Source organism: Trachemys scripta, chromosome 12 (genome assembly GCF_013100865.1).
Source record: "Trachemys scripta elegans isolate TJP31775 chromosome 12, CAS_Tse_1.0, whole genome shotgun sequence".
Taxonomy (NCBI): Eukaryota; Metazoa; Chordata; order Testudines; family Emydidae; genus Trachemys; species Trachemys scripta.
Window position 1 is genome coordinate 26,416,710 of NC_048309.1, and position 15,886 is coordinate 26,432,595.

General features: G+C 43.7%; 1 protein-coding gene across 1 annotated transcript in view; it reads right to left on the reverse strand.

Annotated features, from left to right (window-relative positions):
- The window catches only part of ASIP (agouti signaling protein), a 45,382-nt gene extending 29,700 nt beyond the window's left edge, over window positions 1-15,682 (reverse strand). Inside the window, exon 1 of the mRNA XM_034787345.1 lies at window positions 15,375-15,682. The gene's annotated coding sequence lies outside the window, so the exon portion shown is untranslated. The remainder of the gene's footprint in view (window positions 1-15,374) is intronic.
- Window positions 15,683-15,886: the final 204 nt, after the last annotated feature.

Genomic DNA, 15,886 nt, shown 5'->3' on the forward strand with positions numbered 1-15,886 from the left:
AATTATGTTTTTCAGTTGGGGGAATTATTTAGCTCAGCAGGAAAAGATTGCTATTTAGATGTGCCTATATATGTGCCTATATATGTCTATAACAAAGAGAGAGAAACAGACAGACATTCCAGGTACTCTTGAATTGTTAAAATATATTGATTTTTATGGGTTGCACAGAGCTTTATGGAAGTCCAGATTTTTCTCCAACCTTTGCATGAATATTTTATTCTGCATAGGTTCTTAAATCATCCTCCTCATCCAAGTATCTTAGGTATTAAAGTTTGTATGTGCAATTTTTAGTGAAAGTTTTTGACAAATGGATAAAATTCTGTGTAGAGGCAAAGGCGGTCATCTGCTTTGTTTTTTCAGTGTCGGGCTCAATGAGTAGAGCTGTGGGTAAAATGGATCTTTCAGTTTAAAAAAAATTAGTGTAGGGTTAGAGTGAAAATGAAACATTTTGAAATTTTTGGTAAATCAAAGCATCATTTTTTGGGGGGCGTACAAAATGTTTTGTTTTGACAAAATCAAAATATTTCATTTCAATTTTGACTATTTTTAAATATTTTCAATTAAAAAAATAAAATTAAAGGAAATTTTGAAACCAAAAGTAATTTCAGGCTGAATCATTGAAATGTTACATTTTAATTTTTCAGATTTTGGCTGAAGAGACAAATTCATTTCAGTGTCGCAGAATTTGCTAAAAAAAGGTTCGGCCAAAAAATATCACCTAGCTCTGTCAACAAGGCAACAACTGATTAAATCACGGGGGAGCTCATAATGTAAATGGAAAGCATGATACATAAGAACATAAGAATGGGCCTACTGGGTCAGACCAAAGGTCCATCTAGCCCAGTATCCTGTCTTCCGACAGTGGCCAATGCCAGGTGCCCCGGAGGGAATGAACAGAACAGGTAATCATCAAGTGATCCATCCCGTCACTCATTCCCAGCTTCTGGAAAACAGAGGCTAGGGACATCATTCCTGTCCATCCTGGCTAATAGCCATTGATGGACCTAGCCTCCATGAATTTATCTAGTTCTTTTTTGAACTCTATTACGGTCTTGGCCTTCACAACATCCTCTGGCAAGGAGTTCCACAGGTTGACAGTGTGTTGTGCGAAGAAATACTTTTATTTGTTTTAAACCTGCTGCCTTTTCATTTCATTTGGTGACCCCTAGTTCTTGTGTTATGAGAAGTAGTAAACAACACTTCCTTATCTACTTTCTCTACACCAGTCATGATTTTATAGACCTCAATCGTATCTCCCCTTAGCTGTCTCTTTTCCAAGCTGAAAAGTCCCAGTTTTATTAATCTCTCCTTATATGGAAGCCGTTCCATACCCCTAATAATTTTTGTTGCCCTTTTCTGAACCTTTTCCAATTCCAATATATCTTTTTTGAGATGGGGCGACCGCATCTGCACACAGTAGTCAAGATGTGGGCGTACCATGGATTTATATAGAGGCAACATGATATTTTCTGTCCTATTATCTATCCCTTTCTTAATTATTCCCAGCATTCTATTTGCTTTTTTGACTGCTGCTGCACATTAAGTGGATGATTTCAGAGAACTATCCGCAATCACTCCAAGATCTCTTTCTTGAATGGTAACAGCTAATTTAGACCCCATCATTTTATATTTATAGTTGGGATTATGCTTTCCAATGTGCATTACTTTGCATTTATCAACTTCAAATTGCATTTATCAACATGCATTTAACAACATGGTAATTTTGAGTATGTAGTTATTGTGTGTGTTTTGATGCAGGGACAAAATTATTTTTTGAAATAGATGACTTCAACACAAAGTTGAAGTAGGAGTGGTTTAAAAATGGATGTAGGAGTGGTTTTAGTGCTTGACTGGTGTCAACGTGACGGTGACATCATTTGAATTTTAGAATCCTCCTATCCCCACTCCCATTCAACTAAGAAAACACATCCAAATTCATGAACTTTCTGGCCCGCCCACTTGACATATCTTATGTTCCAATTTTTTCCCCCACACCAGGATATGCTGCAACAGTTCAACAAGGGAATGTACCACATTAAGGCAACAGAGACCACGGAAGATGGAAAGAGCGAGGATGGCCTTTTTTTAATAATGTAAATACACACATATGTATTATTTTAATATTTTTAATGTGTAAATTAATGTTGTACGCTATGTGACAGACCCAGACCAGTGGGGTACAGGAGTCTGGTAGAGGGCAAATATACTGGTCACTAGGGGTATGTCTACACTACGAGAGTAGTTCGATTTTACTTAAAGCGAATTTGTGGAACCGATATTACAAAGTCGAACATGTGTATCCACACTAAGGACAGTAATTCAACTTTGTGAGTCCACACTAACGGGGCAAGCGTCGACATTGGAAGCGGTGCACTGTGGGCAGCTATCCCACAGTTCCCGCAGTCCACGCTGCCCATTGGAATTCTGAGTCGAGCCCCCAATGCCTGCTGGGGCAAAAAATGTGTCGAGGGTGGTTTTGGGTAACTGTCGTCATTCAACCCTCCCTCCGTGAAAGCGCCGGCGGGCAATCAGTTCGCGCACTTTTCTGGTGATTGATAGCGCAGACGCCACAGCACTGTGAGCATGGAGCCTGCTGTGATCATCGCTGCATTTATGGCCGTTGTCAACACCTCGCACCTTATTATCCACCTTTTTCAGAGGCAGATGCTGAGAAATCAGGTGAGGAGGCAATAGCAGTGCGGTGAGGACATTAAGTCTCAGAGGGGCACAGACCTCTCACAAAGCACGGGACCCTGCGCCGTGAACATCATGGTGGCAATGGGTCATGTTGATGCTGTGGAACGGCGATTCTGGGCCCGGGAAACAAGCACGGACTGGTGGGACCACATAGTGCTGCAGATCTGGGATGAATCACAGTGGCTGCGAAACTTTCGGATGCGTAAGGGAACTTTCCTGGAACTTTGTGAGTTGCTGTCCCCTGCCCAGATGCGCAAGGACACCCGGATGTGAGCAGCCCTGACTGTCCAGAAGCGAGTGGCCATAGCCCTCTGGAAGCTTGCAACGCCAGACAGCTACCGGTCAGTCGTGAATCACTTTGGAGTGGGAAAATCTACCGTGGGGTTGCTGTGATGCAAGTAGCCAACGCAATCGTTGAGCTACTGCTCTCAAAGGTAGTGAACCTGGGAAACGTGCAGGTGATCATAGATGGCTTCGCCGCGATGGATTCCCAAACTGCGGTGGGGCTATAGATGGAACTCACATCCCTATCCTGGGACCTGACCACCAGCCCAGCCAGTACATTAACCGAAAGGGCTACTTTTCAATGGTGCTGCAAGCACTGGTGGACCATAGGGGACGTTTTACCAACATCAACGTTGGATGGCAGGGCAAGGTTCATGATGCTCGCGTTTTCAAGAACTCTGGTCTGTTTAGACGGCTGCAGGAAGGTATTTACTTTCCGGACCACAAAATAACTGTTGGGGATGTGAAGATGCCTATAGTGATCCTCGGGGACCCAGCCTACCCGCTAATGCCCTGGCTCATGAAGCCCTATACAGGCGCCCTGGACAGTGAAAAAGAACTCTTCAACTACCGGCTGAGCAAGTGCAGAATGGTGGTGGAGTGTGCTTTTGGACGTCTGAAGGGGAGATGGAGAAGCTTACTGACTCACTCTGATCTCAGCGAAACCAATATCCCCATTGTTATTGCAGCTTGCAGTGTGCTCCACAATCTCTGTGAGAGCAAGGGGGAGATGTTTATGGCGGGGTGGGAGGTTGAGGCAAATCGCCTGGCTGCTGATTACGCCCAGCCAGACAGCCGGGTGATTAGAAGAGCCCAGCGGGACGCGCTGTGCATCTGGGAAGCTTTGAAAGCTAGGTTCCAGAATGAGCAGGGTAACCTGTGACTATTAAGTTTGTTTAAAGAGAAGCTGAACCTGCCCCCGTTTCTTTACCCAGTTAATGTTGACTATCCTCTCCAGTTACCAATCCCCTTCCCCCCGCTTCCAACACACCTTTAAAAATAAAATAAATGAAACTTTGTTCATTAACACCGTTTTCTTTATTAAGGATTTCGTGGTAAAGTGTTGAAACTGGGACGCAGACTGTGGTGGGGAGCAGGTGTAGTGATGGAAAGGACGCTTCTAAACTCAAGGAATGACAGGCTCCTGCTCCTAGAGTGGTCTGCAGTAGTGGACTGGTTGTTTTAACGGAGTCTGCCACCCCTCCTTTTCGGGACTCTGTGTGTGGGGGCTATATGACTTTGTGGCGGGGGAGGGCGGTTACAGATCCCCTGCTGCATGGCTCTGTCATCCAGGCTAAGGACCGCTGCATAAGATCTGTAACTGCCCTCCCCCACCACAAACTCACATAGCCCCCCCACACAGAACATGAAAACCACCTCCCAGACTGACCAGGGTGCCTAGTGACTGCAATGTATGTGTGACCTTCTGCTGAACCTGCCCCCGTGTCTGTACCCTGGTAAAGGTGACTGTCCTCTACCAACCTCCTTCCCCCCTTCAAATACACTCTCCTCTAAAAGAACATGACGGAAACAGTAATTAACAGAAATGTATTTTTTATTAACAACTACACAGTTAGGGGATGAAACTGGGACGGGGGCTTGGGTGAGGTGCTTTTGGAGTGAAGGAAAGGACTTATCAAATCTTTGGGAATGAGAGCCTTCTGCTACTTGAGCAGTCTGCAGGGGTGGAGTGACTGTTTTCATGGCCCCTGCCGCCCCTCCTTCTTGGGACTTTGGGTGAAGGGGGGATGGGACTTTGTGGCGGGGGAGGGCGGTTAGAGATAGAATGCAGCGGGGCTCTGTCCTCTTGCCTTCGGTCCTGCAGAACATCTACAAGACGCTGGAGCGTGTCCGTTTGCTCCCTCATTAGTCCAAGCAGCATTTGAATCGCCTAGTGGTCTTCCTGCCGCCACCTGTCCTCCCGTTCGCTGTGTGATCGCTGGTATTGCGACATGTTCTCCCTCCACTGGGTCTGCTGTGCTGCCTCGGCTCGGGAGCAGCCCATAAGTTCTGAGAACATCTCGTCCTGTGTCCTTCTCTTTCGTCGCCTGATCTGCGCCAGCCTCTGGGAGGGGGATGCTGGGGTAGCTCAGGAGACACTCGCAGCTGTGGGATGGGAAAAAGGGAGTGAATTCCTCACAAAGATACAGTTTTGCGAACAATGAATATAGTCTTTCTCTGTGAACAAGACCATGCACAGTATCTATCACATGCGCACTCAGTACAAGGTTGAATTTTCAGCCTTCCCATTGAGTGCCTGGGGTCTTGCTGTACAGATCACACAAGCGGGGCCAGACAACGGAATTCGGCTAGCAGGTAGACATGGTAAGCCGTAGACTTTTGGCTGCTTAAAGCTTAATTTATAGCAGTGCCCTCCTTTCACGTTCCAAGCAATGCTCCTAGCGTTGGCCAGTTCCTGCTGCTGGCAGTCCAGCCAGCATGAACTCTGCCCCTATCCCAACCCCCTCGCGGCTGTCCTCGGGAAAGATCCCTGCATGCTGTCCCTGTCCCGCCTCCACCACGTGGCTGTAAACCGCCAGTTACAGTTATATAAAGGAACAGGCAATCAGTCCCAATACTAACATTCCCCTAATTCAAAGCAGGTCACCATGAGTGATATCACTCTGATGAGGATTTTGGAGACAGAGAAAGACCACATGCTGCGTGAATGCCAGCAAACACCAGGGCCGTAGGCCGCCATGTTTTGCAAGGCAATGATCCCGGAGTACTTGCTGCTAGCCTGGCGCGGAAAAGTTTCCTACCATGGAGGATGCAATAAGGCCGCTGTCCCCAGGAACCTGATGCAAAGGCTTTCACAATACCTCCAGGAGAGCTTCGTGGAGATGTCCCAAGAGGATTTCTGCTCTATCCCCGGACATATTGACAGAATTTTCCAGTAGCTGCACTGGCAAGGACTAAAAACTAAAGTGCCTAGGGCAATCATGAAAAACCCATTGTTAAGATACCATTCCTATTCTGTTCAAAATAAATGTTTAAAACACTTACCTACTGATGTTTTCCCTGTTTCACGGTCCGGGTTACTGCCTTGGGAGGGTTGGTAGGGGATCTCCGTGAGGGTGATGAAGAGATCCTGGCTGTCGGGGAAATCAGCGTTGAAAGCGCTGTCGACTGCCTTGTCCTCCTCATCTCTTTCCTCATCTTCCCCGTCCGCGAACATCTCCGAGGAAGTGGCCGTCGACAATACCACATCATCACAGTCCACGGACAGTGGTGGGGTAGTGGTGGAATGGAATGCAGTGCCTTGTAGAAACAGCGTGTCTGGGGCTGGGATCCGGAGTGTCTGTTTGACTCTTTGGTCTTCTGGTACCCTTTTCTCAGCTCCTTGATTTTCACACGGCACTGCGTTGCATCCCAGCTGTATCCTCTCTCCGTCATGGCTTTTGAGATCTTCTCGTAGATCTTCGCATTCCGTTTTTTCGATCGCAGCTCTGAAAGCACGGACTCATCGCCCCACACAGTGATCAGATCCAAGACTTCCCGATCAGTCCATGCTGGGGCCCTCTTTCTATTCTGCGATTGCATGGTCACCTCTGCTGGAGAGCTTTGCATCGTTGCCAGTGCTGCTGAGTTCGCCATGATGTCCAAACAGGAAATGAGATTCAAACTGGCCAGACAGGAAAAGGCATTCAAATTTTCCCGGGGCTTTTCCTGTGTGGCTGGTGGCTGGTCAGAGCATCCGAGCTTGGACTGCTGTCCAGAGCATCAACAGAGTGGTGCACTGTGGGATAGCTCCCGGAGCTATTAGCATCGAATTCCATCCACACCTACCTTAATTCGACATGGCCATGTCGAATTTAGCGCTACTCCCCTCGTCGGGGAGGAGTACAGAAATCGATTTAAAGAGACCTCTATGCCGAAATAAATAGCTTCGTTGTGTGGACGGGTGCAGGGTTAATTCGAGTTAATGCTGCTAAATTCGACATAAGTTCCTAGTGTAGACCAGGCCTGGATTAGTAGTTTTCTGTTCCCTGAGTGACCAGAGCAGGGATTGCACTAGAGTAATCAGGAACCTGCTAGAACCAGTTAAGGCAGGCAGGCTAATTAGGACACCTGGAGCCAATTAAGAAGAAGCTGCTAGAATCAATTAAGGCAGGCTAATCAGGGCACCTGGGTTTTAAAAGGAGCTCACTTCAGTTTGTGGTGTGAGTGTGAGGAGCTGGGAGCAAGAGGCGCAAGGAGCTGAGAGGGTGTGCTGCTGGAGGACTGAGGAGCACAAGCATTATCAGACACCAGGAGGAAAGTCTTGTGGTGAGAATAAGGAAGGTGTTTGGAGGAGGCCATTGGGAAGCAGCCCAGGGAGTTGCAGCTGTTACAGGAGGCACTATAGACAGCTGCAGTCCACAGGGCCCTGGGCTGGAACCCGGAGTAGAGGGCGGGCCTGAGTTCCCCCCAAACCTCCCAATTGACCTAGACTGTGGGTTCTTCCAGAGGGGAAGGTCTCTGGTCTGTTCCCCAACCCACATGGTGAATCTCTGAGGCAAGAAAATCCGCCAATAAGCACAGGACCCACCAAGATAGAGGAGGAACTTTGTCACAGCAGCAAAACTAGAGCTACTAAAAATATGGAATTTGTAGAAACACCCTCATCGCCCTCCCTCTGAAACAGGTTGGGCTTGTTTGGGCTTATTTTGAAGGGCATCAAGGGGGGGCATGGAGGGTCAAATGCCCCACAGGGGCCTGCTGGGCACGGGGAGGAAAAGGGGCTCTCTCCTTCTCTCCCTGCACCTCGTCTCCCTCCACTTCCTGCGTGTTTGGCCGCTCTCTCTGGTAGCTGGGTCAGGGGGAGTGGGACGGAGCTGCGTCTGCCTGAGAGAGCCTGGCTGGGAGGCAGTGGCAGCACACTCCCTTTCTGTGCTCAGGGAGTCCGAGCATGCCGGGGGTGAGAGGGGCTCTGGCTTGCTCGGCCCATGTCTCCGGCAGCAGAGCATGGGCAGGAGGTGGCCCGCTGCCGCCCCCGCTGCTGGGGACAGGTGCTGAGTAAGCCAGAAACATGCTGTGGAGGAGAAGTCGGTTTCCATCCCTTTTAATTCTAGGCTGCCAGCCTGTCGTAAAGTGACCCAAGTGGATGTTTTGTACCTTCCTTTGTTAGGGTCCCACTGTATCTTAAGGCACAGTGCCTGCCATGGGGACTAGTGCCAAGTTCCACCACTCCAGGGGGACCTTTGTAAAGCAGGCACAATGCTTCTGAAAGCTCCATGGGGTGTAAATAGAGTATTGCCATTGCATTACATCAAAGAGAGGCAGGGCTCTGTCTGCCCCCTACTTGCCTTCAATTTCCACTTTGGATAGTGAGAAGTCCTTGTGCTCCTCCCTCCTGGCTTTACAGCTAGACATAATTTTGCCCTTGGTTTCTAAACACAGATGGAAGGTGCTAGAGTGCAAAGCATCATTATTTGCAGACAGTACATTTGACTAGGAACACCCAGGCTTTTGCAGGCCTCTATTTGTGTTCTATGCTTTCTCCCATTGGCACCAAAAATGGGGAGATAGCATTTTGGATTTTGTTCTGTTTCTTGGGTTTTGGACATTCAAGCAAGGCTTTCAGCATTATCCTAACAATGTGTGTGTTTCCTAGTCTATTCTTAACATTTTTTAAAAATGATAAATGAAAAAAAGTCTTTAATGATATGAAAAGTCATCCAACTTTTGTTTACTTGATCGCACATATAAATATACAAGGGGCTATAAAAATGACACATAAATAAAGGTGTCTGTAATTATGGGTTTCATAAATATGTTTTGGGACTATTTAAAAAAACTGGTATCTACTAGATTATTTCACAATTTTTAAGACCTATTCCATAAATTGTAGTGCATGGCAATTTCAGTAACTTTTCAGGCACGGTAACTGCTTCAGAGGAGTCAGTCTTCTTAATGAGTATTTGCGGACTCCTAAATATCAGTGCCTTTCTAAAATAATCTGCTTGTATGCCAAACCCGTAGGCAAAAAATCCTCCGGAAAATGTCACGGAAAATAAAGCCTCTGTGCTCATTAAATCTGTGTCTTCAGAACATTAAGTCTCTCCTTCCTAATGTCTTTTAAAGTCTTAGGGTATGTCTGCACTTAAAATGCTAGAGCAACACTATGCCACTGTAGTGCTTCAGTGTAGACACTACCTACTCTGATGGGAGAGGTTCCCCCATGGCGTAGGTAATCCACCTCCAGCTTTAAAGTGGCCAAATGGATTAGGGTGGGTTGGATGGTTTGTTTGTTTAAATTGGACCCTTACCCTCCCCTTGGGAGGCTCACTTTCATGATGAGACACTATGCCAGATTCCAGGATGGAGTGAATTTTTAAACCAAAATGAGAAGATTATAATGGAAACATTTACACACTCTTAATTACTGCTGAATGGCAGAAAATGCAACACTGCAATGATGAACTGGGGGGACTTGTTCCAGCCAAGTGAAAGGGGTATTGGGAATTTGTAATTTTTTTGCCTGATTTTAATGATCAATGGGAAGCACGTGGGGCTGATCTGTAATAATTTATGAATACTGTATAGCACCTGACTATTGGGATAGTTACTGCATGGCCTTATTGGAATGTTTACTGTACGCATCTGTTGGTTTAATTTAATAGCATGCAGTTAGGGCAGCGCAATGATGCCAGTTAAGCAACTTCCCAGTAAACATGTCTGTTCGTTGGGAAGACAGTTTTGCAGGCACCAGCAAAGTTACATGATTTCCTTTTCTGTGGCTGGGTGCCAAAAGATCAATAGGACACTAAACAGTTAAAAAGTGACTCTATAAAGTAAGGCTGTTTGATGAAGCTGACGAAGCAAAAACTGCCTGGGCCACTACTACTGGGTAGTAGGCTTTAGAGTAAGATAGACATATAGAGAGACCTTCTGTTTTAAAATTCTCTCCCCCTTGGCTTATGCTTCGTTCATTCTGTTATATTAAACAATACTGTGTTCTGAGAAAGATGTCTGGTCACCTATTTTACCCACTGATCACAAGCTTCTGAAGGCAAGTTGATAAATACAAAGCAATGCACATTGGAAAACATAATCCCAACGATACATACAAAATGATGGGGTCTAAATTAGCTGTTACCACTCAAGAAAGAGATCTTGAAATCATTGTGGATAGTTCTCTGAAAACATCTGCTCAATGTGCAGCAGCAATAAAAAAAAGCTAAAGGAATATTAGTAACCTTTAGGAAAGGGATTGACAATAAGACAGTAAATATTGTAATGCCACTATATAAAGCCATGGTATACCAACACCTTGAATACTGCGTGCAATTCTGGTTGCCCCATCTCAAACAAGATCCATTAGAATTGGAAAAGGTACAGAGAAGGGCAACAAAAATGATTAGGGTTATGGAACAGCTTCCATATGAGGAGAGTTTAAAAAGATGGGGACTGTTCAGCTTGAACAGGAGACAACTAAAGGGGGATATGATAGAGGTTTATAAAATCATGAATAGTGTGAATAAGGAAGTGTTATTTATCCCTTCACACAACACAAGAACCAGGGCCCAGGTTTAAAACCAATGAAAGGAAGTACTTCATACAACACACAGTGAACCCGTTGAACTCATTGGCAGGGGATGTTGTGAAGTATAACTGGATTCAAAAGTATAACTGGGTTCAAAACAGAATTAGATTTAGATAAGTTCATGGAGGCTAGGTCCATCAATGGCTATTAGCCACGATGGTCAGGGATGCAACTCCATGCTCTGGGTGTCCTAAACCTCTGAGTGCCAGGTGCTGGGACTGGACGACAGGGGATGAATCACTCAATAATTGCCCTGTTCTGTTCATTCTCTCTGAAGCATGCAGCATTGGCCACTGTTGGAAGACCATTGGTCTCACCCAATATGACTGTTCTTATATTCTTAGGTAATGAACCCAGTCAGACCTCCCTCATAATCTTAATAGATGCATAGTGTACTGTAGTCCAGAGCCTAATCTAAGAATGGGAGAACCATGGGATTCCATCCCAGGGGAAGTGAAGGCCCAAGACCTAACATCTGAGTGCATTCAATGAGACCAGAAGAAGGGACAGAGGAACAGCTAGTTGTATATCTCTGCCAATCAGACTAAACAGTTTTGCACTTAATGCAAATTAATTTCTCTTCTTTCAACTTGTCTTTTATCTTTGGGGTAAAATGCAGAAGAGGGAAAGAGGAACCGAAGTGGTTGAATGGTCTGCATTAGTGCATGAAACAGATTGCAAACAGGCCCAGATATACCCTGACCTATGAGAGGAGCTCTCCTATATCCCCAAAGATCCACAGGAGGTCAGGATTATCTCTCCAGAGGCCCTGTGTTGGCTCTGGCCCCAGTGGCGCCCCCTCAGGATCTCTGATAGTGCTATGCCAATGGAGCTTGTAGGCCTGGCAGCCCCTGGGACCTGTGGAAGATAATACTGCTCATGGTTCTATCATTTTTTCTGCTCCATTGCTGCAGGCTGTGTGTGTGTGTTGGGGGCGGGGAGAACAGGCTATTGGTGTGCCTTCCATGCTGGCAGCCACCATAATCTCCACCCACATCTCCCTGTGCACACCTCAGAACCCATGTACAAGTCTCCCCAGGTTCTGGAGTAGGGAGGTTGGTGACAGTGCTGGGGACAGCTGAGCAACCCTTCCATAGAGGAGGAAGCTCTGCGTGTGGTGGGTTCCATCTATGCCAGGATTGGGGGGGATGGGGTGTGTCCAAGCCAGGGATCGGTTGCTGGAGCATACTGTTTCACTTCTGGGGATGCAAACAATATTTAATTTAACTGAATAACGACCCCTATATACTGAGATGATTTTAGTAGTGGTTTTGTAGGATTGCAGAATGGCGACAGGATAGCGCTCATAAATTCCTCCTATAACCATACCATAGGATGCCCAGATGTCCCAATTTTATAGGCACAGTTCTGATATTCGGAACTTTGTCTTATAGAGGTGCCTATTACCTCCCACCCTCTGTCCCGATTTTTCACACTTGCTGTTTGGTCACCCTACCATACCAGTGCCATCTTCTCTTTCCAAATGTGTTTTTTCCCCCTAGTCTCCAAATTTACACTCTCATCTTGCAAATGGATCTATGCAGGCATGCCTTGCATGAGCTCTGTGCTAGAAGGGCCCTGTCTACGTGTAGGGATCTGCTCACAGGATTCGGGGCCTGCTTTACAAATATCTAATTCAGACTGTTCATTTGCCTAAGGCCTCTGCTTTGTAGTACTGCACATGCTGACATTTTCCTCATTTCAACTGCAAAGTGTATTTGCCTTCAGATAAATGACTCCAAATTGCTTCTCTGCGCCAAAAGGAGGGGGAAAAGCGGTTTAGAAATAGTTTGAGTATGAGAAATAAATCTGTGTGGATTCAGTGTGACTCTGCCTCGGAATGGATTCTTTGTAGCTGATGTTGTTAATTGATTACAGGAATGCATTAGACTCAGGTCAGCCTGGCTACCAAAATGTGGATTACTGTATACGTTTCCTAGAAGCAGCATTTGTCACCATTCCTGTGCAAGCTATTCAATAAATGTATTGCCCGCCGTTATTTTCACAAAGAATCTGGCCAATAAAGCATGCCTGCAAACAAACACTGCAATTACTTCCCAGCCCTCTGAGCTGCTCCGAGTAGAGCCTATTGACTTCAAGCGGGGCTTTGTGTGGAAGCAGGAGTTCGCTTGCATGGAGCAGCCTGTAGGATTAGATGTCCCAATCACAGGCACCTTAGAAATACATGAAATTGAACACTTAAAAGTGCTAATATTTTAAAAGGGAAAATAGGTCCTATAAATACCATTCAAGTATTTTGGACTAGAAGAGCTTTAGGGACAGAGTTAAAAAAAAAAAAGAAAAAAAAAGGGTTAATATTTTGCTAAACAATAAGAATGGCCCTTCCTAAACAGAGAGAATTGGCATGTCTGATTTTATAAATAATTTAAATTATGCCCCGTGCATTTGTGGGTGTGAAATAACCCCTGATTTTTCTTAGCACAGAAATTTATTGAAACAAAATGAAAACATGGAGAAAAGGAAACGTTTCATAAGAATATGCCAGTGGCACAGAAAGAATTGTCAGAATATTTCACTTAAGTTCCTGGTAGAAAAAATTAAGTGCTATTAAAACACCTCTCCTATAAAAAATGATTAAAAGGAAAAGTGAAAATTGAAACCCAGATTTCATAAGCAAATGCAGAGATATTTTTGTTTTTGAAAAAACAATGAAGAATCCTTGTGGCACCTTAGAGACTAACAAATTTATTTGGGCATAAGCTTTCGTGGGCTAGAACCCACTTCATCAGATGCATGAAGTGAAAAATACAGGAGCAGGTATAAATACATGAAAGGCTGGAGGTTGCTTTACCAAGTGTGAGGTCAGTCTAACGAGTTTGTTTTTGAGTTAACAAGCGATGGTAGTTTTTAAAAATTCCTTTATGTATTGCATTTTAACAAAAACCCTGTAGATAATAAAAGCCTTTAAATTTTATCATAACAGATGTTAAAACCTTCCACTTTGGCTCTAAACAGGGCCTGATCCTGCAAAAACACTTAGACATTAGAAAAACTTTACTCGCATGGCTTCAATGGCACCACTCTCAAGTTATTCCTATGTCTAAGTGTTGCACATAGTATGCTTAGCTAGGGCAGAATGAATGAAAAAATCTTCAGGTTAGCCTTGCAAAATTCTCTTCATTCACTTTTTGGGGGGAGTAATTTTGGGGGGAGTAATTTTGTGTGGGGGCCAATAACTTTATCTGCAATTTTATAAGGATTCTTATTATATATTTCACCAATAATTTTTTTCCTGCTGAAAAAATAGAGAAATGAGCAGAGAAATAGAACTAAATTAGATTATAAGCACTGGGAACATAAAGTCACCACAAATTCTCTTTCAAAATGTGGTTTAAAAGTGAATGAAGATCAAGCGTTGGATTATTGTTTAAGAGCTGAAGATATGCTCAGTGCAGTACGAGATACAAAATGAAGAGACTCATGCAAATAAGCAAAACGTTTAGAAAGGGTCACAAAATCTGCTGTAAAATTATCCCTTGAAGGGACCTAACTGGTCCACCTCACTAAATCAAAATGGCTGTTGGCTTTATGGAGTATAGAATCCTGTCCCAAAGCTTAATAGTGAAAGTGCGAGTACAGAAGAAACAAAAAAGTTTTTGCTGAACAATGCAGAGCATAGGTTCCTTTTATCACATGGGCAAATGGCAAAGTTGATTGAAAAAAAGAGAGGTGGAGTATACTGTGAGAAATACAGTAAAAACAACTGTAGAAAACATTGGGGAAAGCACTGAAATAGAGCGATAATAAAGTGAATGAATAAAATCTAGTCAATATAAGTTCAAACTACTTGATATGTCATTAAATCACAATGGATAGAAGTTAAGACAAAACTTCTAAATGGAAATGAAAATGTCTTTTTATAAGAACATTATCTATTTAATGGCAAGAGTACTGGAATAAAGTTAAAGTTATTGTTTCACTTGTATTAGGTTTTTATGCTAGTCATTGTTCACCTAAGAAAGGAATTACTCTATTCATGACTTTTTTTTTTTTAATAAAATAATTAAGACAGAAAAACTAATGTTAAAAAAAAACAGCAGAAAACTGGACACTTTTTGACATTTAATATAAAAATACCTTCTACTTGGTGTGCTATAATAAAGTATGCAGAAAAATACCAACATTTTTATTGGCACCCAGAGAATACACAGAAACAACACCCTCAAAACCAACCAAACAAATCAAACCTAAAACCTTAAAGCAATTAACCACAGTTTTAAAAAAAAAAGTAGAATGATTAAAATGGTATTTAAAAAGCTTAATGTAAGTAAACAAATGTATTCAAAAATACTAACTAAACAAATTAAACAACTGGGTCAGTAATGTTAACGTTCAGGGAACAATTTCAGACATAGCAGTGCAATATTAGTTTAGCACTTAATTAATATTAAATATAATAAGTAGGTCATAAAAGTAATGAAAAATGTAACACATTTTGGTTTTTCAAAAGCAGATCAAAGCTTCTTGGGGAAACTGGAGAAATGAGAGCTGAATTATTAAAGAGAAAGCCTCGCTAAAAATTGGAAAACCTAAAAGCATGCCACATAACAGGAATAAAAAAAGGCTAAATTACGGTAGATATTGAAAACACATTTAAGATTGAATGCATAAAACTGGAGCAAATAATAGTTAAAATTTTGTAAATAGAAGACATTAGAGTAAGGGAGATTTTTAACTCTATGGCTTCCCAGCCCATCCAGAGAATTCTTTGCGACTGGTTAGAAGAGAAAATCAGAGAATCCTTTCCAGTGCCCAGAACTAAAATGCAAATGTTTGCTGTAAGTCCAAATGATAAGACGGACGTTAAACACCCATTAGAAGAGGCTAATTATTTGTATCCTACCTAAAGAGAAAGTGCTCGTTCAATTAATCAGATCTAATGCAAATCAAAGCAGCTCGTCTCCTTTGTCCCGCTGGGCTGCAGAGAAGTATGGACAAAGCTCTTGGAATTTTTAATACTCCCCTTTGAGCAGCCTCCCTTCAAGTATCACCTCCTCACGGAAAGCCATGCAGAAGCATTTACTGTGTTGTAACCGACACAATAATTATTCCTGGTGCAGACAGGCTTTTCTTTTCATGCTCCTTTGAATTCCTGCTGTCAGTCAGGAGGCATGTATTTACTGTTTTGCCCTGAATATATTTTATGGAAAGGATTCCTCCCCCATCTGCAAAGAGAAAGGATACTCCAATGGGCTGATCCTGCTCTTGAGTCTGGGAAATATCCCCTTGACTTCAATGGGAACAGGTTCAGCTGCCGTCTGTACTAAGCAGGCAAAAATAATGACATAGCAGAGAAATAATTAAAAAGGCCTATTGGTAAATTCTAAATCCTGCTGCATCCTTACTTACAGTCCA